Source organism: Syngnathus typhle, linkage group LG8, assembly GCF_033458585.1.
Source record: "Syngnathus typhle isolate RoL2023-S1 ecotype Sweden linkage group LG8, RoL_Styp_1.0, whole genome shotgun sequence".
NCBI lineage: Eukaryota > Metazoa > Chordata > Actinopteri > Syngnathiformes > Syngnathidae > Syngnathus > Syngnathus typhle.
This window is the reverse complement of record NC_083745.1, coordinates 14,237,954-14,264,098: the sequence shown is the minus strand read 5'-3', so window position 1 is coordinate 14,264,098 and position 26,145 is coordinate 14,237,954. Positions and strand designations below refer to the sequence as shown.

General features: G+C 43.6%; 1 protein-coding gene across 10 annotated transcripts in view; it reads right to left on the bottom strand.

The window, feature by feature from the left end:
• LOC133158450 (pro-neuregulin-3, membrane-bound isoform) overlaps positions 1-26,145 on the bottom strand; it is a 153,463-nt gene that overhangs the window by 115,145 nt on the left and 12,173 nt on the right. The gene's annotated exons all lie outside the window — the stretch shown is intronic.

Below are 26,145 nucleotides of genomic sequence, written 5' to 3'. Positions count from 1 at the left end.
TGAGGTGTTTGCCTTCGTGCAAGTGCCAAAAGTTGGCGTGAAAAGCATGGCCCAAAAGCACATAGTCCACATCCATATTTGGAGAACTGACATATTGCTTGTGTGTCCATAGTGCTGCCCACCTGTCAAGAGTGAAATTAAACACACACACTACAAAGAATCGAATTGAAGCAAGATTAAAATATCTCAAATCAAGGCAAAATCTGCTTGTTGTTCTTGTGTCCAAATATTTCATTTTAGCAGTCGGTTTTTGCATAATTGTGTTTCACTTGCTTGAAGCATTGCCTCACTCACTTTGCTATCGAGAGTTTGATTACTGCTACAACTGTACGTAGACTGCTGGCTTGGCTTCTCATGGTAGTCACAAGCTAATATTTGTTAGGTTGCTGTTTTGTGTCTTTTTCTGCTCCACAGCTTCTTTGGACTCAGCCTGTATACCGAGTTGTTTTTAACTTTGATTTTGGATCTTGTTCGTCTTCTGTGTGTTTCAGTCCATCTGGTTGTGTTGTTTGACAAAAGCACCGAGTAGGGATGGAGACTGCTACGTTAGATTTCCACACAGTATGGTTTGATAGCTTGTGTGTGTGTGCATGTGTCCGTGTATGTGTGTGTGAGTGCGTAGTAGAATGCTGCTGAAGTATGCAAATATCGCTAAATCTTCCAAGGCAAGACAGAGGCAAGCTCTGAAAAGGTTTCATTTTACACCTGTCTGGCGGGCAGAGCAGATGGTTGCCTCCAAATACATCGCCACAGGCGGCGAAGAAAATGGGAGGGTGTGTGTACCTGTGTGTGTGTGTGTGTGTGTGTGTGTGTGTAGGTGTGTATATACGCATGAGCTCCGTGGTGGAGGTCAGCCAGAAGACCAGCGGTGGACATCTGGCAGGCATCCTGAGGTGGCCACTGATGACCTCAATGCATGCGATGCATTTTTGACTTCAGGGTTCCAGAGGGCCCTTTAAGGAATTGTCTTTGAAGTATTTTATGGGAGAAAGAAATGGGGGGGGGGAGGGGGCTACCTGTAAAGTGAACACGCTTCTGAGATTTTGTTGTCAAGGTCTGACCTTGTTGACTTAATTCATGAGTTTTCTGTTTTGTGGCGAGTCATCAAACATGGCCATCAAAATTCAAAGTACAAGCGCTTCTGGAAGCCAGAAAGTGGAGTCGGAATGACGTGCTGGATGGAAAACAATAAACGAAGACAAGCGAAATGTCGAAGCTTTTATCTTTTTTTGTCCTTAAAAGCAGAGTGAGACCTACTCTTTCCTCTGCACTTCCCGTCTACGCTACTCTGCTAAATGTAGCGACTCGCTTTCTCGGTCGCGTGACCTGGGAATTCTCCACTGTCGGAACGTCTCGTCGGACGCGACGTTTGACGAGACGACAGATGAACCTAAATAAATGAACACGCATCGTCAAATTGATGAGATAAACATCACACTTGTCTTTGACAAACACTCGCTTCTCGTTAGCAAAACGATGAGCGTGTGTGTGTGTTTGTGTGTACGTGTGTGCGTGTGTTTGTATGAGTGTGTCAATCACAATGACTTTGATGAGTTTCCAAAATGTGACTCAATTCTTTTTAAGGTCAGTTCATTGAACATGATCATCATCCTTTTTGTCTACTATATATTTCTTATGTATACTCATTTTCATGTGTGTATGTGGTAAAAAGCATATCCAGAGGCTATTTGTTTTATAGACTGCAGATGCTGTAAGCATACAGTATATTAGAGGGAGGCCTTTACTTGTATACTTTTGGAATTACATTAACTGTTATGTTGGGGGTGATATTTTCTGAATACAAAAATGGGTGTAACAAGAAAATGTTTGTGTCTCGGCAGTCCTAATGTGCATGAATAATCAAATAATCGATTTAAGACGTGAGTAAATTGACTTATGAGTTTGGTGACGTGATGAGTGAAAGTCAAGGTATAACATGAGATCAGCCATGGGCAGAATACGGCTCGCGGATCACATCCAGCCCACGGGGCCCGCCAAACCTGAATAAATTGTATTATTAAACATTTTTTTGGGTCATTTTCCCTGCAATGACTGCGTTTCCCCAGTAGATGGGGAAACGTCTACCCGCGCATTTACTCCCAGAAGCCGTGTCAGAAAGCTCGGTGCACACTCACAAGTGCTTGTACGTACTCAGTAGTACGGACCCGGCGCACTCCACGCTCTATTTCTATCGGTGCCAAATTTCGAGTGTGGGCTGTAACGTCAGCATTCTCGTAATTCGCGCGCTGAGCTTTCAGATACAGTTTTACGCTAAAGCCACCCACAAACCTTCCCCTGGAATCATTCCATTAAAATGAGTGGCCCAAGGAAAAGAAAGGTGGACACTGAGTGCCGAGTGTTTAAAAAAGAGTGGACAATTTGGCTCGACCTACGTATGTGAGCAGACGTTCAGCCACATGAACATCAACGAAGCCCTTCACAGATAACAGACCTACACCTCCGCTCTATCCTAAGAATTGCCACAATAAATTTTATTCCAGACTATGATGCACTAGCAAAAAAAGGGAGACCAACAACACTGTTCCCACTGAAAATGAAGGGGAGTTTCTCTAGTATGTTGTAAAAAAAAAGCCTTTTGAAAATAATTCGTACAAATAGTAGGGATTAAAACTAGTAACCATTCTCACTTTCAAGCAATGCAGGATGCTCAAGGACATTGATGCACCACCTGTTTGCGACTAATCTTAACTTTTAAAGTTCTTAAGTCCGACTTTAAGGAAGTGTTTCCCGTTTCCTCACCTCTGTCACCAGGTGTTTGTGAATTGAAACTTTGCTCTGATTTGCAGATAACTGTCACCGTGTTGCCGTTTTGATTTCTTTATTACTTTATTTAGATGTATTATTTCAGTGATTCTTCAAGATAATTTATTTGGTCAGAATGTTTGCAGTTTGATGTGATTTTGGCTCATAAAATAAACATCTTTGATAAATCTGGCCTGCAGGCGCTTAAGTGATGGAAACTGTTATTCATAATAACAGTGTCGTATTTAATGAGAATCACTGATTTTAATACTGTTAATAAATGCATTTGTTTTCAAAAAGCGTTTTTCGAATATCCATGCTTCACTACCTACTAAGGTCCAAAACCTTTTATGCAATGACCTTTACATGTCGTTTATATTACTTCACACAAACACTACATCCATCTGCCCATGGTTCGTCCCCCCGGTCAAAATTTAGAACCCAAGTCAAAAGGTTTGCCCACCCCTGCATTAGATTGTACTTTTCAAGGATATTCCATGACTGTCGTATAGCACGTGAGAGTGTGTGTTTGTCGAAGTGTGCCAAGCTGTCCCCTTGGGTGGGCCAGGTGGCATTCAGATCACATGACCACATGTACGTATGCATGTGAGCTGAAGAGAGGGGCCATCTGCTTATCATAACTGCACACGTGTGTGGGTGTGTGGGTGTTGTGTGTGTGTGTGTGTGGTTTCAAAAGCATGGAAACCTTCAGTTGAAATTTCCATTGAATGTTAAACTCGTGGATTTTGGAACTATTCCCAAATGGTAAAAGTAATTTTTCACGTTGGCCTTGTGCAGTCGGCATCCTCCCACATTCCAACTAAAACAAACGCCTGCTAGTGTCTGCTATCGAGAGATTAGATCGTCGTCCGTGTTGATCACCGCCATTGAGCGTCTTTGATTTACATATGACTGCAGGAACTTTACTTATCTCCAACACATCTTTGTAATTATGACACGCTTATTGTCGGCCGACGTCTTGCTAGCGCTAATTACGGGATGACGCGACACACCCGGCAAACAGATACAACACTGCATATTTGCGATCGTTTGTTTTTCCGACGATGACCACGGTGGTGTGATACAGCCATCGATGGGATCACAATACTTTGGTCAGATTGTGATAAAGTGATCAATATCGTGACATTATATTTTGTCAACGGTAACGATGCTATATTTCTTACGATGACGAAAGTATCAGGGCTGTCAAACTCATTTTTGTCGCGGGCCGCATCGTAGTCATAGTGTCCTTCGGAGGGCCATTATGACCGTCAACGCCTTTTATTATACACAGTATAGGCTACACAACAAACTGATGAATAACTCGGTTTGAAATCAGAGACGAGTAAAACTGTTCAAATAGTTTAAAAAGATGAATAGTAATAAAAATTGCTAGCAATATCTGTATTTCTTTAAAATGGAAGATAATTGTTATTTTAGTATTGACACATGAAGTCAATGCACTATTTGTCTTCGGGGGCCACTTAAAATGATGTGGCAGGCCGCACGTGGCCCACGGGCCTTGTGTTTGACACCTATGCCATACAGCAATAATGAAGTTAAGTAACGTACGATGCACAGAGGAGAAAACCATATGAAGCATACTCAGCATTGAACTCATTTATTATGTTGATGTGGGTCATATCATTTGATAATTAATGCTACTTAAAAAGTCTACTTTGAATCCACAACCCAACCCCGTGACTTTTAAAAAAAAACAAAAAAAAACATTTTTTATGATTATTACTTTGAAGTTAAAATGTACAACAGTGCTTAAAATACCAGTTTGCAACCCAACAAATGTCTTGAAATTCCCAGTTAAAAACATTGGGGTGATCCTTTCGTTGAACCCACAACCCGGGCTAAAAACCTCACTTTTGAAAGCCTTAGCCTGCCGCAGACTCATTCCTCAGAAAGACTTTTAATTCCTTGTGTTAGCCGTACAATCTAAAAGACAAATGTAAGTTCTGACAGACTTGTTGTCAGAGTCCATAAAACAAGCAGTAGTGAAAAAGATAAGGAAGAAGAAGGAACGAACGAGTGAGCTCTGACTGAACTACCGTTTTTTTTCCGTGTATAATGCGCAAAATTTAACTAATTTATTGTCCTAAAATCTGGGGTGTGCATTATACATGGGTACAATTTTTTATTTTATTTTTTTATTCTTTTATTTTTATTTTTTTAAGAAAATCATGGTACAACAAAACCAACAACAGGACTGACCGACAAAGACGTGGAACAAAAAGACAGGGTGACATTACCAAAGACAGGAACAGAAACCAAACAGACATCATGACAGTAACACATGCAATGATCCGACGGTGAGCGAGGGGCAGACAGGACTTAAATACAAAACACGTTACATTGATTGAGGTGACACAGGAAGGGAGGGGCGCCACGAACAGAAACTATGGCAACCTAGACACATAGCAAAACTGGGGACGAGACATGACAAATCTCCCTCGAAATAAAACTTGAAATCACTTTTCTTCTTGTTTGTTGTCAATCGCGCATCGCATTCAGCCATCCTGCCCAACACACTTAGTCAGTAAAATCCATAATTGACAACACATCGTTTGATGCGATGGTGCAATCCTTGATGGTGTGTTATTGTCAAATATTGTTTGGTTTTTAATCTCCATCGCAAACCGGATATCATTCGGAGGCCGCCATTACAGATGCGCAGAACAGATGCGCAAGACACGTCAGCTATATAAAGAGTGAGAAATCAGTTTTCTTCCCATTAGTTTCAATTCACAGTTTAATTAGCAGTTTCAATCAGCAAATAACAAAATGCGTATTACAGGTACCGTATTTTCCGCCCTATAAGGCGCACCTAATAACCTACATTTTTATCAAAAGTCGACAGTGCGCCTTATAGTCCGGTGCGCCTTATATATGGATCAAGTGATGCATTTGTTGATCCATACTGGTTGTACACAGTGCTCTGCCAAAATGTTGTAGTACGTTTTAGTACGACTAGTAAATTACAAGGTCGCATCGCTTCCCAACATTACGGTAACTGTAGTCAGGGGGCGTCACCGAATAGCTGTTGTACCCGCGAGGCTATTTAATTTCAAAATAGGCTGCTCCGTTAATGTTTCGAGTAAATCTACGGATCGATATGGAAGGGAAACATAGGTAAGTAGTACCAATGCGTTAGATCGAACTTTAGTCAGTTCTGATCATTCTATAGGAGATCGTTTGAGAAACGCGATTGTTTACACTTTACTGAGGCTCATGGGAGATTGCAGATGGCTAATGCTATAACGATAGCTGCTCTACGTGTGAGGCTATTTCATGTCAAAATAGGCTGCTCTGTTCATGTTTCGAGTAAATCTACGGATCGATATGGAAGGGAAACATAGGTAAGTAGTACCAATGCGTTAGATCGAACTTTAGTCAGTTCTGATCATTTTATAGGAGATTGTTTGAGAAACGCGATTGTTTACACTTTGCTGAGGCTCATGGGAGATTGCGAGCTGAGGCTCATAGGAAATTGTGGATGGCTAATGCTATAATGATAGCTGCTATACGCGCGAAGCTATTTCATGTCAAAATAGGCTGCTCTGTTAATGTTTCGAGTAAATCTACGGATCGATATGGAAGGGAAACATAGGTAAGTAGTACCAATGCGTTAGATCGAACTTTAGTCAGTTCTGATCATTTTATAGGAGATCGTTTGAGAAACGCGATTGTTTACACTTTGCTGAGGCTCATGGGAGATTGCGAGCTGAGGCTCATGGGAATTTGCGGATGGCTAATGCTATAACGATAGCTGCTATACGCACCAGGCTATTTCATGTCAAAATAGGCTGCTCTGTTCATGTTTCGAGTAAATCTACGGATCGATATGGAAGGGAAACATCGGTAAGTAGTACCAATGCGTTAGATCGAACTTTAGTCAGTTCCGATCATTTTATAGGAGATCGTTTGAGAAACGCGATTGTTTACAGAGCGGTCGTTGGTTATTGGCTAGTGGGTGCATACCGCAACCCTAGTCAATCTCAGTTTATTGCAGTAAAGCTTCTATTTTATGCGCCTTATAGTCCGGTGCGCCTCATATATGGACAAAGTTTTAAAATGGGCCGTTCATTGAAGGTGCGCCTTATACCCCGGTCCGCCTAATAGGGCGCAAAATACGGTAATATTTTATTTCACAACACTTTGCCTTGTTCCTTTCTTCTCTGCTGTTCACTTCAAACACGCTCCATACGAACGCAATGCTCTCGTATCAGACGCTTGCTCGATCACCTGCTCGTTTGCTGTCACAATGTACCCTACACAAATCCGAAACATTTGTTGCGGCTCCGAGTCACGACGAGGGGCAAGTTTTGGTTTCCAAGGGTGTTTTTATTCCTCTTCAACGTCTCTCCCAAAGATGTCTCACATGTCCGCACGTCACTTTCCTCTCTTTTCATCTGATCGCGGTGGTGCCTTTACAGGCAGTCGGAGAAATCAACGGCAACAAAAAAAATACATCCAGCCTAGTTAAGACCATACCAAAGACTATAAAGATGGGACCCATTGCCTCCCTGCGTGTGGGACTTTTAAAAAAAAAAAAAAAAAAAATTGGGTGCGTATTATACATGGGTACAGGCTTTTTTCCAGCATCAGCATGGCATTTTTAGGGTGCGTATTATACATGGGGGCGCATTATACACGGAAAAAAACGGATTTAGTTCAGTCAGAGCGGAAAGTTCCACCGTCATCCAAATGCTGTCAGGCTGTTTGGACTTGATGGTCCGAGGACGTATGGTGGTGCAGTTCTCTCCCCGCGCCAAACAAATGGCAGGTGGGGGAAAAAAACGAGAGCAAGGCGGTTTTTTTTGGCACCGCGGTTCCCCGAGTAGGAGCAAAATACGTTTGTAGTCCATTCCCTTCTACCTTTGGCCAACATGGCTGGGAGCTCGTTAGAGACTCGGCGTGCGTCGTTATCTGTTCTATTTGATTTTGCAGAGTTGGCTGACGAATGTCTCAATTGAAATCAGTTCTGCTTTATCCCAGAATCCTCTTCGCCCGAAACATCCTGACCAATTCCAAAGGCCGTCAAGGTGTCCGATCGTATCGCGCAGCTTCCCTGTAACATCACATCACGCCACACGATAATTGGTCATCACCAATTGGGACGCGGCGGAATGTCACAATGCGTTTTTTCACCCTTCCTTAATAAAACGGGAGCTGTGCCTCCGGCAACGAGAGTTTGCTGTGCCGGCCGGGTCCGGAAGCCCAAATGGGCCCTGCACGACCGCGAGACACGTGTCGGCAAGACGAGGACCCGCCTTTCGCTCGGAAATTGTGTGCAAATACGCCCAGTAGCTATCAAACGCTTGAACCTTGCCCAGAGAAAGAAGCGGAGGAAAACAAGCATCCATACTCGAGAGCGCTTTTCCCTATTCAGGTCAAGAGTGAGCTGGGCTCTATCCCAGCTGAATTTGGACGCTGGACTGGTCACCAGCGATTCTTTTTAGAATACATACATGACTTGAGTGGTTGCTAGTCAAGTAAAAGCACGTAAAGACAACCAATGGCCTGGTGCTCAGCCCATGTCAAACCGACATTGCGCAATGGCCGGACCCTGAAATCGACTCCATCCACATTTGCCTAATAACGCTCTTGCTATGAATGCGTTCCAAGCTCGCGGTAAATGTTTCGAACTTTTTGGAATGTGTTTTCATTCCGCAACGTCATGTCCCATTAGATGGGGCATCCAATAAATGTAACTTAAAGCCAACACGTTCATTTCCTGTAAGCGTCACGTGGCAATGCGGCGACGCTTAAAGGCAACACCGCAATCTCGCATGCTATACATATTACACACGACACAAATCGTCGCATCAATATTTCAGCAGACAACCTGCATGCCTACTTTGCTCAAATTTGTATTAATATTGGACCGATGGCACTTGACTGTATTACACTGCGTCAAACGCAATCATGCCAAAGACAAAAGTGAACCAGAGCACGAGCGGCTGTTAAATAGCAAATGACTGACAATGTGATACTAAGCAAACGAGTGCCACCTCCGGCAGGGAAAACACAAGGCCAACTTTATTGGAAGAAGTCTCTCATTGTCCAACACCTAATATTAATATCACAAAATTCACTCGACGTGTGCACGTTTCCCGTGGCGATGATGACCGTGCACAAAAGAGGAGAAGGAATGCCATTTCCCACAGAAACGTGCTTTGGATGATGAATGAATGAATGGTTGCTGACTAATGCACGCGTGTGATACTCCGCGGCCACCTTATCAATTGATCCTCAAGCGGCGCCGGCGGCGCTTATCTGGGCTCCTCCTTATCTCGCCATCTCCCCAGTGCATCCCAAGCTCTCCGCCATGCGGGCCTGCCGCATTATTATTGCAGGGAAGCACTCGGGCTGCGACCGCAGACACATCCACGCTGCCGCCAAAGGCCAATTTGGAGGGGCCCTCCCGTACCGTACTGGGCGGCTTGGATGCCGTTTGACACTGTCATTGCGGTTTGTGGCAGAGGGCAGACCAAAAAGAGGAATGGAAAGACGAGGGTGGACAAGGTAATAAACCTTGGTAATAGGCATGCTAACTACTACATAATGGAGAAAGGCACAATCAGACTTTTATTTCTGGTCAGAGAAGAGAGTCTACTCTTACATTTGGTGGATTCTATGTCAGGATAATCCTCGGACACATCGTGTAGGTCTTGACAAAAAAAAAAAAAAAAATGTCAAGAGGCTCTAATATGGGTTTCAGGCAAGGGTTGCGATGGGCGCAAACGGCTGTCATTGAATGAGTTAAGGAAGCTAACTTGCAAACATGTTTTGGCAGTGTGAGATTCATGAGATTGTTGTCACTCTGAGGCGGACGCGCCCGCCGCCACGTTGCCGCAGCGTGTAAGGAAAAGAAATGCTACCAGTGTATGGCCCACGATCGGGGTGGGATCGATACATTCCTTTCTTGTCCAAATGACTTGTTCACGTTTGCGGCTCCGACTCATTTTGTGATGCTACTCGGCCGCCATTCATCAAGAGCGTTTATTACAAATGTGAGCACTTTGCTGGCGCGGGAGTTCATTTGTCAAGAGACATTTTAATTGTGGCACTCCATCTTGTCTTGGACCTGCCGCCGAGAGCCGATCCATCACGACAAACGCCGGTGCCTCCCCGCCGCCCGACTCGTTGCGTTTGTCGCGTGAAGCCCGGAATGTCGTCCCAGCGTCCATTCATCTTTGTCATCGGCAAAACTTATCTGGCAAACTGTTGCTTTGTTCTGGAACTCATTCCATCCAATGAGGCCATTAAGTTTGATGAGGAAAGTCAACTTTTCGAATCAGCGAGGCGATCGTGACAAAGATTTCCCACAAGGCTTTGGAATTGAGTGTTTGTGATTGGGGTTTCGAGCCAGGTTCAAAAAAGTTCTTTTGATTCAGAAAAGCCATTAACGGACCATGCAGAGTAGGCGTGTTGAACGCGACAAGCACATGTGTGCAAGTCTGTCACCGGGGCGGCGTTTGAAAGCGTCTAGTAGGTGTTAACGACGTGAATCGACATGCCAATGTCTTGTGGCTTTGTGCTGGTTGTGTTGGTTTTGTTTATGTGGGGCACTAAAATGGGTTTGCAGCCATTTGGGGTCCACTAAGTCCCCCCGCCGCCCATCTTCCCCCTCCCTCGTCCATGTTGCCTTCAAGCTGGTAAGCAAAGCTGCTTCATTCTTTCTTGACGCACTCTCACTTCACTTTCCTTTTTTTTAACCGCAGCCTAGCGTAGGCTAACATTGAGTTATACGAGCAACAATATGATGTCGTCATCACCATATACCGACACAAGATAAAACACATAATTGCTGACTTTAAGTATTCATGACAAGAGTTGTAATATGAAAAAGTAAAGCGGCAGACGAGAGAAACATCAAAGCGAGGCCATGAAAACTTTATGATGGCAAGCTTGAACTGATGTACTTTGGCATTCAAGGAAAAGAAAAAAAGCCACGTTTGAATGTGCGTCACGTGGCGCGGTCGGACAAAGGAATGGGCCCGTTAGCTACGTCGACTCCGCCAGACAGAGCATCTTCGCCACAGCGTTCGGCCAAGTAGGAATCATGTTGCAAAAAACAACAACCCCAAGACTGCCACAAAAGTTGGGAGCCTTTTTTGGCCATGCGTTGTGTTGTACGAATACACAATGGAACCTTGACTTGTGCGTTTCATTGATTGCAGCCATACAATTGCTGGCGAACATTTGGGCAATATCCCACATGCTGCTTCACAAAAGTGGTGCCATGGAATGAGTTTAATTTGTTCACTCACAGCCAAATGGAAATGCCATTCATCACGACATTCCCCCAATCTATTACCGTACTTTTCGGACTATAAATCGCGTTTTTTTTTCTTGATAATTTGGGTGGGGGAGCGACTTATACTCAGGAGCAATTTATATGGGAATTTTTTCACAAATCTATACTTGATCATTAACACTTTACCTACTTACTAGTATAGTTGATCACTTCAGATGTTATTTTCACTTTAAACCGCATGAGGGCGTACTATGGCTGTGGAATAATTGGAGCCTCACTGACAATGAGTTCCATTCAATGACTTCCGAAGTCGGGAGATTTAATGATTTGGAGTGACAGAGATTATTCAATAAACTTGTTATTCATGTTATAGTTATTTGACATATAGTTTATTTAGAGTAGCAACGTGTATGTTGTTAGACTTTTCCGATTTTCTTGGGAGGCCGGGAAGAGCGATCCAGGGCGCTTGCGTGTATTGGCTCACATGTTGAACTCTTGATTTGTGAAATAATGAGCCGGTTACCAAACCCACGTCTTGCCTGGTACTTTGGTAACGCTACAATATAGTTATAGACGTAGATCTGTGGAATAATTGGAGCTGCCAACTGACAACGAGGCTGACATCAGCGGCGCACGTAGGTCCGGAATCGACAGCTGTTTCTTCTTATTATTATTTTATTTATTTTTTTGACACAGAGGATGAATATTCCGGTGGATTTAATGATTTGGAGTGACACGGATGGTTCGTTAAAATTGTTTATATTACATTTATTTGATATATCTAGTCTGACGTCAGCAGCACACATAGTTCCAGTGTCAACAGCTGTGGTGTTGTTGTTGTTTATTTAAGTGACACGGAAGACGAAGATTCTGATGAATTTATTGATTTGGAGTGACATGGATGGTTCAATAAAATTGTTGTTTATATTATATATGATATATCTAGTCTGACGTCAGCGGCGCACGTAGTCTTTCCGGCGTCAACAGCTGTGTTTTTTTTTTTTTTTCAAGTGACATGGAAGACGAAGATTCTGATGGATTTATTGATATGGAGTGACACGGATGGTTAGATAAAATTGTTGTTTATATTATTGTTATTTCATACATAGTTTATATATGGGCCTGTAGAAAATTTTTAACTGCAACGTGCCGCTGACGTCGGACTTGTTTACATAAAGGAGGTCAAACTCGATCGATGGCTTTAATGATTTGGAGTGACACAGATGGTTTGATAAAGGTGTTATTTATGATATAGTTATTTGAATAACTGTTATTGTTACATGAGGCCCATTCTCAGCTTCTCGTTTGTGTTTATGTCACGTTAGCATACCGTATCGTTTAGCCTGTTGTTGCTCATTCATGTTTGTTCTTGGTGTTGGATTTTGTCGAATAAATTTCGATAAATTAAATAAATGCGACTTGTACTCCGGAGCGACTTTTATCTCTTTTTTTTCACTTTATTGTGCATTTTATGGCTGAAGTGACGTATATTCCGGAGCGACTTTTAGTCCGAAAAATACGGTATATACAATCTATTAAATTCCAATGTGTATTTTAATGAGGAATAATAGCGAGGAATACGTGCAGAAAAGTCGTGCCTGGAAAGGCACAACATCCATCCATCCCTTTGTTTTATTTTCATGAGGGTGTGCTGGAATCCCAGCTGACTTCTGCCAGCAGATGGGAACACCCTCAACTAGTTGCCAGCCAACAGTGAGGCACACTCTCACAAACATCCACACGTGACACATTGTTGACCTGAGCAGGTGAAATTGTTGATGTTAGGAATAAATATAAAAGTGCTGAAACGGCAACACACTTGTGATAAGAATAACGGCAACAACCCGAAAAGTGGGTCAGATGACACACAGGCACACGCAACACACATTGTGCGCCATGTCTTCCTGAAGATCCCGCCTTTGCACTGGCAAGGAAAACAAGAGCGAAGCTATTGAGCGCTTGGGCCACTGGGTTTCTTTCGATGTGCAACTCGGGTCGGCCCAATGACCTGATGTCACAGTGGCGCACAAGTGCAGCATGGGTCGCTCGTGGGCATATTGTTCCAGATATTGTCCAATAAAAAAAGATGGACTCGGTTGTTTAATTTCCCACTTGACGGGCGAAAGAAAACTCCATTTTCCTTAACGACACTCGTTAAAGGGCAGATGGGCTCCGCCCGGACCCGCACGGACTTGACAAATGCCCCCCCCGTGCCACTTCCGTGGCGTCGGTGTTATGGCCCCGTGGCCGCCGTTCGTGAGATGGATGAGCACGTTGAGGATGAGAGAAGCGGGGCGCAGGGAAAACAGGAAAACGCAAGGCAGTAAGTCGGCATCCGCACTCACAACCGCTTATGCGAGAGGAAATGCCGCTGCACCTTGACTTACAAGTGGCCCTATTCATGGCTGCCCACATAAAAAAAAAACAGGATGGCCAAAAAAAGACATTTGATTTTCTATTTGAGTGTCAAGTGTGGGCAGTGAAGCAACGAGCGCGCTGGATCCAGCTGGCACGCCCGGTCGTCCCTCCCGTAAAGAGTTGGGCTGTTGAAGCAGCTGGAGGACGCGCATGCAGAGCACCACAAGAGCTGCGCTGCCGCACAAGGAGCGCTACACGGCACACTGCGCCGTCAGCACTTGGGTGGAGGAGCCTTCGTTGGCGTCAACCGTCCCAAAGCGCGTCACGCCAAGGGACAGAAAACAGATGTTGAGACGCCGGGTGCTCGTTAGTAAATAAAACAGGACCGCACGCCCCCAGGAAGGACAGCCACCCTCCACTTCACGGAAAATCACAAGCACACTTTTCCTACAGCAAGACATCTTGCTGCTCAATTTGAAGAGCTTGATAAGTGCTAGAGCGCTGAATGCAAAAATAAGAACAACATAAATATTCAGATGGAATCTTCAGCAACAGCCGTCCATCTTGACAACATGTTATAATGAACACGCAAGGCAGACTTTGAACCTCTACAAGTATCTCGGGTCCTTCAAAATCAAGAAGACGCGTGTGCCCTGCTGAAGGCTGCTGATATGCAATCGGAAAGCGAGTCGGACAATTAGTCGTGAGTACGCTACGTTACCGTTGCGCTAACATATTGTAGTCGTTAAGCCCGCGAGGCGAAGGCTTAGCGGCCAGCTTAGTGTGCTGATTGATAATGAGAAGAGGGAGGCTGTGAACTTTGACCTCTAGATGCTGTTGAAAAGATAAAGACAATGTAAAAAAAAAAAAGAAATTCAACAACTTGAAGGAGTTCGTGACATCACGCCTCTTAAATAAGCCAACAACAAAAGAATACAGGCGTGTAACGACCGACCTGCTAGCAGCATGTACTCTTGCTCTTAAATCGCAAATGTGGTATCTATACCCTCGTCTGAATAATTGATGGGGAGGTGGGGCACGTGTCGCATAAACAAAGAAGATGGCCGCCAAGCGATGGCATTGGCTCAGCGTTTGTTTGCAGCTTAAACCGGTGACGATTTTACAGCAGCAGCTGTAGCAGCTGCAGCAGCATGCAGTATTCCTTTTCCCAGAACAACGGAGCTGGCCGTGGTGCTGCTGGGAGCTCTCCCGTGCTTAAGGAGATGAAAATGCTTCTTGACAATAATGATGAAATGTCATTATAATTATGACTAGTAACAACAATAATAGCAATGTTGTTCTTCATATTCTTATCATCTTTCCTGCTCATCTATCTACGTTTGCCACTGAACGCACACACGCTGCCACTGCTTGCCTATCAAGTCCGACATTTGGTGACTGCTTTTGCAATTTGTGAAGCATTTGTATCATGATGATGGAAGCGAATCTCATATAGTGAAAGTCGAGCGAGCATAGCGCTGATTTCTTTTTAAGGCGTACAGATGGTGACAAACGATCGGTCGTCAAAGCAGATGGACGGTTGGAACATTGTTTTGCTTGCCGCCAAGAGCGCCGTGCCATGGTGGTCCTGCCAATGAGGGGTGTGGGGGGCTCTCAGTTGGCCGTGGAGGCGGTCCGTGTGGACGGGCCCCGACCCGAGCGGACATCTGCAGCAGAGCGTCGCCGTTGGGCTAAATAAAAGCCATTGCAAACATTGGCCACTTTTACGCTGCTTCCTTGCTAAAGCAGCGCATCACAAGCTAGCCCATGCAAACCACCACCAAATTGACCAAAACCTCACAATTTGAAGAACAGCAAAAAATGGCCGTCATGAGCCTAGGATGGCTGCTTCAAAAGAAAATGGCAGACTTCCTCTTTAAGGCTTCTAGCTTTTTGGTGAGTCTCCCGTAATAAACGTGTAACATTTTTTTTTTTGTAGATGCAACTTTTTTATGGGAGGAGTGTAATACTTTTTTGAAAATCCAAAACATACTACTGGACTTCAATCTTGTGCAATTTTGACTATAATCTCGATCTGAAACTAAAGATTACTTTGAGAATCAATTAATTTGATTAATTATTTTTTTCAATTAACCGTATTAAAAATAAAACAAGTCCCCTTTTTAAATGAAGAAAAAATTCCATCCTTTCTTTTTAAGCCCATTTTTTTTATTTTTTACAGCTATTTTCTGCCCTCAAATAATTTATTTGATTGTTCAAGTATGCAACTTTATTTTTGAAATATTATGACTCAAATCTTAAAAATGTACAACTTTTCTCCCTTGTTTGTATATGCGTGGCATCATTTCACTTGGGGAGCCGGAATCCCATCACAGGTGCAACCAATTAAAGAGGATAGAGGCTTTTTATCCGCCATTCCCCTGAGAAACAAAACTAAATCCCGTCGCCAGCGACCAAGGAGGGAGAAGGGAAGGAAGAAGGACTTTAGGGGGGAGGGTGTCAGTATCCCAGGCTGAGCGGAACATTTGGATTTGGAGGTGACTTGGCTCAATGTGCGTGTGTGTGTGTCTGTAAACTGAAGGAATTGTTGAGATACAAGCTGTGCCCAAATTCACAGGCTGTGTCTTCCAAAGGCTGCTTTTTGGCTGCATGATGTCACATGACCCAACCACACACGGTATCCAAATTCACGCCAAACACAAGTGGCCTTTTGTTCTGGCCTTGACTCTGGCCTTTGTTTCCATGGCGACGGGCCCTGAACGAAGAATGCATTTTTAGAAAACTGAATTTTATTTTTCAACTTTTCTAGGAACTCTAGGAACATATAAACACACCAGCCGGTAGGTGGAAATCATAAAGGCACTTAAACATAAAGTTCTGTGTGCATTGGAATTTGTGGCTTGACCAATAGTTACATATATATAAATTAGGTTTCATTAATTGTGAATGAGTTGAGTGCAGATGGGTAAAAAAGAGAGCACACAGAGCAGGGAGCGAGTGAGGGAGGGCGCAGAACAGATGCGTAGTGCGTCTGGGTGGGCTTGGCCGAGGCAAGTGGCTGCGCTGGTTAAGCCTCTTATGTCCTATTCACATGACTCTGAGGGCATATCAACACTGCGTGTGTGTGCCTCTCAGTAGTGACATGCTAAAGACACACACACGCACGCACACACACACGCACGCACGCACACACACACACACACGCACGCACGCACGCACGCACACACACACACACACACACACACACACACACACGCCACTAGGCTTCATGTGACGCATTAGCGTTGCCGTGGACGAGGCAGCATCCATCCTCGTTCTCCCATGTCGCAAACAATCTGCTGCCCAACACATGCTGCTCATCAAGCACGTTGAAACACTTTGACGCAAAGGCAGATTAACACAACATAAGACTTCACTGGGTACACCAACCAATCACAAGATAATAATGGTGACTTTGGATTGACAGATATGTTTATTGCTCTACTTGTGCTCTTCCTTATATTTTGACGATCATTCAGTGAAATAAGGCGGTGAAATATAGACTGCTAGTTATCTGATATCTACATGCGAGTTACTCTATCTACAAGCTAGCTTTGTCCGCGTTAACTACAATATACTTGCTTGTTAATTGTTGCTCGTTATAGAACATAGATAACCACAATCTACTGTGTCTATGAGCTATTCAATAACGACATTTTGGTGATTCGTTTATTATCTGATGGTTATCTCCTAACTCTGTCCCATAGCTGAAATATCTATTATCAGTTATTGGCGAGCTATCTGCTAGCAAGGTCTAGTTAGCTGAAAGTTAGTCATATCTCCCATATGTCTAACTGTGTGAGTGCGTAAAGTTTATCTGAAACTATTCGTATTTTTTTCCATCCAACACATCACATCAAAGCGAGAGAGAAAGACAAGATGTCTTCTCATCCTTCTGGCTTCGGAGGAGGATCAGGTTTTTGGGCTTCCTGTGCAAGAGGAAGTGGAGGCTAACACAGACTCAGGTTTCAGGCCATTAGCTCGCCTAAGATGAGCGAGGGAGAGAGCCCCGGGCCTGACCATCCGGCTATTACTCTACCCATCCATCCGTCCATCTATCCATCACTCCATCCACCCACACGTTCTAGGAGGATGGAGGCGGGATGCTAAGTCACACCCTGATGGTGGCAACAGGTGCGGGGGAAGGTGGAGGATGATTATGGGATGTGTGGTTGGTTGTGGACAGTGGGGCGGCTGTCAATCCAGTTGTGTTAATGATAGTTATCGATGAGCCACCTGCAAATTAAACACTCAATATCCACACACTGAATGTTCGTCATCTCGTCAAGATATATGCTTCTGATCAGGTAGCATGCAATGCAATATGTAAAGATGCTATTTGCTAGCTATCAATTAGCAATGGATGGTCATCTACAAACTATGTTAGGTGTCATTTAAAAACAGGTTAATAAACCGACAAAGAATCTGCAAGCGAGTTAGTCGCTACTTATTGAGAAGACATATGCAAACAATGAGCTAGTAACCTGGAGAATATCTGTCTTTTTCATATAATTTGATTTATAACCATAAAGGTGCATGTAATTTTTTTTTATTCCACCTTGGTGGTGCATGTAATTTTTTTTATTCCACCTTGGTTTTTAAACGTCTCCTATCCTACAACAGCGATGCTTGAAACTATTTTCTCCCAAAAATATTGATTGAAAATTTTAGGCCATAACAATAAAGATGTGCATGAGTTTTTATGGGAAAAGAAACAAAAAGCAATATGAGGAAAATTATCCATCCATCCATCCATCCATCCATCCATCCATCCATCCATCCATCCATCCATCCATCCATCCATCCATCCATCCATCCATCCATCCATCCATCCATCCATCCATCCATCCATCCATACCAGTGGTCCCCAACCACCGGGCCACTTGGTACCGGGCCGCCAAGCAGCACAGAATTTTTTTTTTTTAGCGACGATCAATTAATTCAGGTCAAGACACTCGTCCCAGTCACGTGACATGTTTCCCCAGTCGAGCCCGCAAAGCTAATATGTGGCGACAGGCTAACTAACCAGGCAATGAAGCATTCAAAACTGCTTCAACACATGGAGACCAAGCATCCTGCAATAAAAGACAAACCTTAATCACTTCGGGTGTCATTGTCTCCGATTACGTCTAGATGGGACCGGCTCGTTTCTGAGAAACAAACTCAGTGCTCCCACTAATTCAACGTAATGGTGAGTTTTATTTTTGTCATTTGTACTTGTTTTTATGTCAGTCGTATCATTTTATTTCATCGTATTTATATATTTATTATAAATGTATTATTTATTTATATAAATGTATTATTTATTTATATAAATGCCGGTCTGCGAAAATATTTCTGACATGTAACCGTTCCGTGGCGCAAAAAAGGTTGGGGACCACTGCTCTATACCACATGTCCCCACGGGGGTCACGGGCGTTCTGGAGCCTATCCCAGCAGTCATCGGGCAGTAGGCGGGGGACACCTTGAACTGGTTGCCAGCCAATCGCAGGGCACACAGAAACAACCAACCATTCGCACATGCACTCACACACCTATGGGCAATTTGGAGTGCTCAATCAGTCTACCATGCATGTTTTCGGGATGCGGGAGGAAACCGGAGTTCCCGGGGAAAACCCACACAGGCAGGAGCGGAGGTGGGATCGAACCCGCAATGTCTGAACTGTGAGGTGCATACGCTAACCAGTGCGGCATTGTGCCACCCTAGGAGGAAAATTATACGTACAAATCTAAAATTGCAATTAGCAGCTGAAGAAAATATGTTTTGAATCATGAAACGTCATTTGGGAAACAATGGCAAACACATGTTGACATTAAAAGTGTGAAATACATTACAGTGGAGCCTCAGTTTTCGACCACAATCCGTTCCAGAACGCTGTTCGAGAAGTGAATCGTTTGAATTCCGAATCATGTTTTCCTATTATAAAAAATGGAAAAAAATGTAATCCCTTCCAAGCCAAAAAACGCTTTTTTAAAGCATTTTTTCATTATTTTACACCATAAACTGCATAAATAAGTGAGTAGGTAATGTATAAATAAATAATATAAATAATAAACTGAGTTAATAGAGTAGGCTAGGCTGGGGAATGTATTGCCGTATCTGTAGCAACTCGCTTGTGTGTTTCATTCTAATAGTAAAAGATATCTTTTTAAATTGTGAGGGAAAAAAATCACATAAATTTTCTTTCTTTTTTTACCAATGAAAGACAGTATTTCAAAGATCATGTGAAAGAAAACAGCAAAAACGTTTTCTTAAAGGGTACCTGTAGTCATAAGCAATATTAACTTTTTTTCTATTCTACGAATATGGCTTAATCAAATCCCTGAAGTTTATTAAAAAAAAAGCAACTCATGTAGGAATTAAATGGCTTTTAGTAAGTGTGACATGGAAATACTGGGAGCATCCATGTTGCTTAGTTTCTGGCCCGGATCAGGCAGCTGCGTGAGTGACATCAGCAAGTTGATAGTATTTTGGCTGGCTCCAATCTCGTCCCCAGCATTGGTGGAGGCCAGAGAGGTGTGACGCAATGAACCCCGGGAGAATCTGGGCTGGGTCACGGAGCACGGATTCAGTGAGTGTCAGTAGTATTGTGGATCACGCAACATGGCGCAGCGTAAAGCATTCGGATGTTATAATAACAAACCGAAAAACAAAGACAAACACTTCTTCCGTGTGTCAATGCCAAGCAATTATGATCGTATAAGGATCTGTAAACAATTGTTGCACAATCTAGGAACAGGTCACACGATGAAAACTTTCCCTTTTGGCAATAATTCCGTGGTTTGTGAGGAACATTTTGAAGAGAATTGCTTCGCAGCCGATTTGATTGATTGATCAAATTGCCCTTGGTTTGAAAGAGAAAAAACGTCTGCATCCCTGGGCAGTGCGAACAATTTTTGGCCATAAACAGAGGAAAACAGATGTGAAAAGGAAGCAGCGTCATGAAAAGAGATCCCAGAGACAAAACATTGCCGTTCTGAGACAGGTCTGTATCTGTGATAAGCAGTTTTTGTCCCCGATTTTGATAAATTACTGGGCAATTATTTTGGTTCGTTTACATTAGTTTCCCGTCATGGCGGGCAAGTGCATTTTGCCAGGGAAGTCAGTTTCCTGTTAAGTGATTTTTGTAACGGCTATGATCAATTGGTCTTTTAAGTAAATGTTTGGAAGCTGATTTGTACAAAACGGAATCAACTTGGTGACGTCATATCCGTTATACTCCGGAGCGACTTATATGTTTTTTTTCACATTTCTTGGCATTTTATGGCTAATGCGACTTGTACTCCGGAGTGACTTATAGAGGCTTTGCAGTCACGTGATTTTATCACGTGATTTTGTGTTATGCCGCCATCTTGGCGGTCAACCGGTCAGCTCGTTCCTACGTGTTCGTACAGATTCAGTTTGATTTCTGCGCTACATTTTCACCGCAACAGCCGACCTGCCTGATCTCTCATATCCAGATATTTATAATTACCTCGTCGATTCACCATCTCCGTACACTGGAAAGGACCTTAAGGCATACAAGAGTCTGGATGCCTACAAGTATTTTACAGCAGGTTTTGTGCATGATGGGCTGATATGGCAGATTCTAAACAAGAATCGATTTCTTCTCATGACCAAGGTAAGAAAAAAGCACACACAGAAGAGCCAGGAGAGGAGGGCACACGCCTACTGTCTGTTTACAAATCCGCGTGGCAGTAACAGTGTGATTGTGAAAAAACTACTGAAGTGATTCTAATGAAAACTCACATTGTTAAGCTTTTTTTATTACAAAAGGCCTCTTCTTCAAAAAGGCTTTTAATTAAACACTGTTTTACAAACTTCATATTGAAATTTTACAATTTTTTTTGCATTACATAATTTCAAAAAACCACAATAGACTTAGTGAAACAGTTTTTTAATTAAGCATTTTTGAACAGGAGGCTTTTTGTAATAAAAGATTAGCGTGAAAATTTATTGACCAAACAATATCAAAAATTGCTTTGTAAAAAACTGTTTCCACGAGCTTCATATTGAAATCAAAGAAATTAATTCCTACAATAAAACATTACATACTTTCCAACGATTCAGTATAGAGCTTATGCAACAATTTCTAGGTTTCCATTGTTCACGACGAATCGCCGCAATCCATTTATCGCGTTTTTTGATGTTTGCCGGAAATCTATAGAAGCTAAGATTTGGTTTATCGCCTCGTCTATTGCTACATCCAACAGCACAGCAGGTTTCCGGCATTTTCAAGCTCAAATAGCAGCAGATGTAACAAGAAAGCGTGTGTGAGTCGTTGACCGGCACTGAACTGGTGACCGGCAAGATGACCGCCAAGGTAATGGGCGTGGCTGATGACGTCAGTTGCAAAGCCTTTATAGTCCGAAAATTACGGTATTACCTTTTGAATGATAACGGCCCATAATTCAACGACTCATGATCAGTAAAATTAATTGATTTTCAAACCTTAGTGGTCAGTCTTTAATGTTCACCACTGGGTTGTAACTGACCTATCTGTCAGCTGTGCGCTTATCTACACTTGTAATCCGCCATCTTGACTATCAACAATCTTTCTTCTATGCTATCTCCTACCTTTCTGCTAGCCAGTGTGTCGTTTGAAAACAAAATTTGGACACAAACACAATTAAAACAAGTAAAAAGAGATTAAATGAAATGCGCCGAGGGAGTGCGTTTAAGTGGGAACAGGCGACCACGATGCCACCTGATGATTCCGAGCAAACACCGGGAAGCGGAATTAGCTGGAAAGATGCCACCGTCTCGCCTTTGCTTCAGAGTCGCTTGACGGCGTACAAGCTTCCGTAATTAAATCATCGTTCCTTCCGGCATGTTGACAATTCACTGGAAGTAGGTCGTGCGTGGGCTGCTCGGGCATGAGGTTCCTTGCCGAGACGACGAACGGACACATGTTGGCGAGGGCGCGTTTTATTTTGCATCATTAACGACAATGGGATAATGTGACGCTTCGCAGATGCAACAGCGCGGCGGCGGAGCGTTCACCTCATCATCACAGAAAAAGGACTTTGAGTCGGCAACGGCGTGATGACAACAGAGAGCTCATCCGTAATCCTCACTCAGATTAAATTAGAGTAGAGTTCTATTGCAGCAACGTCACTGAGGATTTAGAAGTTCGGGTTAGGAGGGTTCAGGTTTGGGATAGGATTAGGCCTTAAGGGATATGCTTACAGGGATGAGAACGGCAAATGAAAAAAACACTGAAAAGTAGCCGGGGTCTGGAGGCCGCATGCCCCACTGAGGGGGCCGAAGGCCCCTCATTGAGGGGGACTATGCCCCCTCCCACTTGCCGCAGTGGGCCAGGGGCCACAGGCCCCCATTGGGGACTGCAGGGTCCACAGGTCCCTGTTGGGGGCCATTGGGGGCCGCAGGGGGCCAGGGGCAATCCCCTGGAGGGGGCTCAGGGGGCAAAGCTCCCTGGAAACTCCTGGATTTTCGCAGTATAGCAACCCCAAAACCATTAATTTCATCACTCAATTTCAACAGTTTTGTTAAAAAATATTCCTGCTTGGTGGGCTACCAAGGTGAATATAATACAGTCAAGCCTCCGTTTTCGACCACAATCTGTTCCAGAAGGCGGTTTGAGAACCGAATCGGACGAATTCCGAATCTATTTTACCCATTACGAATAATGGAAAAAAATGTAATCCGTTCCAAGACTTTTTTAAGCATTTTTTCATTTGCACATTTTTGTCCGATCGCGCAACTGCAGCGCACCGCCGAACGCGCAACCGTAGCGCGTCGTCGACCGCCCAACAGCACTGTGCTGGTTGCATTATTGCACACGTGTCAAACTCAAGGCCCGGGGGCCAGATACGGCCCGCCACATCATTTTATGTGGCCCGTGAAGACAAATTGTGCATCAAATTCATGTGTCATTACTAGAATCGCAAATTGTCTTCACTTTTAATAATATATATATTTTTTTAAATATTTGACCAGTTTTTACTCGTCTGATTTGAAAACGAGTTATTTGTCAGTTTGTTTTGTAATTTTTATTGTATATAATATGAGGTCCTCCTACATTTATTTGGGTTGACAGTCATAATGGCCCTCCGAAAGAAGCTAGGACTACAATGCGGCCCGCGAACAAAAATGAGTTTGACACCCCTGCATTATTGTGACAAAGCCGTCGCTGAAATTTAGGAAATATTTTTAAACTCCTTATGTACTTTCCAAAATTCAAGTGGACCTCAGTGCGCAGGGATCCTAACTTAGTCCGATCGCGCAACCGCAGCGCACTGTCGCGTTGCTTTAAGAGTGTCTTTGTGTTCCGAGTTGTAAGATGACGCTGCTCTCGAGCCATGCCCATTTGAAGCAGTTCCTGATCCCGTTCGACTTCTCTATTTCCCTGGCACGATCCTCGTTTTTTTCCTCTAAAACCTTCGCCATGCTGGCTAAAACTTTTGCTAATTAGGCAAATGAGTAGGCAAAGGATGTGACGAAAGTAGCGCCAAAATGCTGCCGAAAAAAAGGCGGCTGTTGTCGCAATACTGCTGCCAGCTGCCCCCCCCCATATAAAAACTGTTTTCTCAACGGATTTACACGATTCACGAAAAGGATACTCCCGATGGATCCGCGGAAGATTCTCCTCCCTGTGGTTATCCGTATGGGTAGCGGTTAGGGTTGGAATTAAGGGTGTTGACTGGGGTAGTCACGATAAAGGGGTTGGGTAGGGGGATGGTTTGGGTGTGCGAGCGCTTCGGGTTAGGATCAGGCAATGGAATCATCAGGCATGTTATGCTTAAGGTTCCAAGATGCTCTTGAGGATAAAGGTTTGGATTGCTGGATGGTTAAAGTTACACTTGCGAGTTTAGGTTTATGTTCGTGCAAAGCTAAAATTAGGGGCACCGGTTCAATTATGGGTAACACTTTGGTCCAGATTTTGTGGTTGCGTACATGCAGATAATAAGCCTGTTTCTGGGATGCTGTCTCCATTCTCAATTTTTACATTTCACTTCCCAATCAATTGGGAACAATCATGCTAAGCGGTAGCCTCTAAGCGGCCTTAGCTCCCTTAGGTCAAGGGCCGCCAGACATGCCGCCAAGAGTTTACGCGGCCAACGCCCTGAGCACATGGCGGCGGCGGCAGCGGTGGCAGCTCTTCTTCATCATCCATCACCTCGCTGCCAAATCAAGTCGGACACAGTGTAATGTAAATGTAAATGAAGTGAATGGGCACAGAGGAGGGAGAATTGTTGGGGGGGCATTGAGGGGAGCTGGTGAGTGCGTGTGAGGGGGGACACAGATGGATGAGAGGCTGCTTTTTCTCCATCTCGCACAGTGGACACATTTCCTCGTCCCGCCTCCTTCTCGCCGTTATTCGCACTCCCACCATCACTTATTACATCATATCAGACTCTCGTGCCTTCCACTTTCAAGATATAGGCATGTACCCACGTGTACCACACACGTGATGGCTCACATGTTCTGGAAAGACCACGCCACAGGGGGTGCTGTTGTGCTAACTGGCTAGAAATAAAGTTACTGAAGCTGTGCATGAAAAGACACTTCTGTCACGAGGAGACCCACAAATGAGTCTCAAGAAGTCGTGCCTGAGAACACACAGAAAGTCAGCCATTTTGGTTTCACGTCGGTTAAGTGACTAATCCCTTTCTGAAATCAACTTTCTATGAATTTTAGAAAAGCCACCTCCACTCAGCAACATGACATTTGGGAGGATTGATTTTCTGTAATGTAATTAATTTAATTACCGTATTTTCAGCACTATTAGGCGCACCTAAAAACTTACATTTTACTAAAAAAAAACACAGCGCCTTATAATGCAGAGCGCCTTATATATGGATCAATTGATGAATTTGTTGATCCATACTGGTTGTACACAGTGCTCTGCCAAAATGTTTCAGTACGTTTTAGTACGACTAGTAAATTACAAGGTCGCATCGCTTCCCAACATTACGGCAACTGTAGTCAGGGGGCGTCACCGAATAGCTGTTGTACCCGCGAGGCTATTTCATGTCAAAATAGGCTGCTCTGTTAATGTTTCGAGTAAATCTACGGATCGATATGGAAGGGAAACATAGGTAAGTAGTACCAATGCGTTAAATCGAACTTTAGTCAGTTCCGATCATTTTATAGATCGTTTGAGAAACGCGATTGTTTACACTTTGCTGAGGCTCATGGGAGATTGCGAGCTGAGGCTCATGGGAATTTGCGGATGGCTAATGCTATAACGATAGCTGCTATACGCACCAGGCTATTTCATGTCAAAATAGGCTGCTCCGTTAATGTTTTGAGTAAATCTACGGATCGATATGGAAGGGAAACATAGGTAAGTAGTACCAATGCGTTAGATCGAACTTTAGTCAGTTCCGATCATTTCATAGGAGATCGTTTGAGAAACGCGATTGTTTACAGAGGGCTTGTTGGTTATTGGCTAGTGGATGCATACCGCAACCCTAGTCAACCTCAGTTTGTTGCAGTATAGCTTCTATTTTATGCGCCTTATAATCCGGTGCGCCTTATATATGGACAAAGTTTTAAAATGGGCCGTTCATTGAAGGTGCGCCTTATAATCCGGTGCGCCTAATAGTGCGGAAAATACGGTCCAAAGATTTTCAGAAGGACAAGAAATCTGCAATTTTTCTTCCAAACTGTTGAGTCATTTTAGCCATTTCCAGCCGTCCTAACACAAGCTCGGTTTATTAAGCTTGCTTTGATTGATATTTATTCTTTTGAAATGACAGACACTGCTCTCACGTTTTCAAGTCAC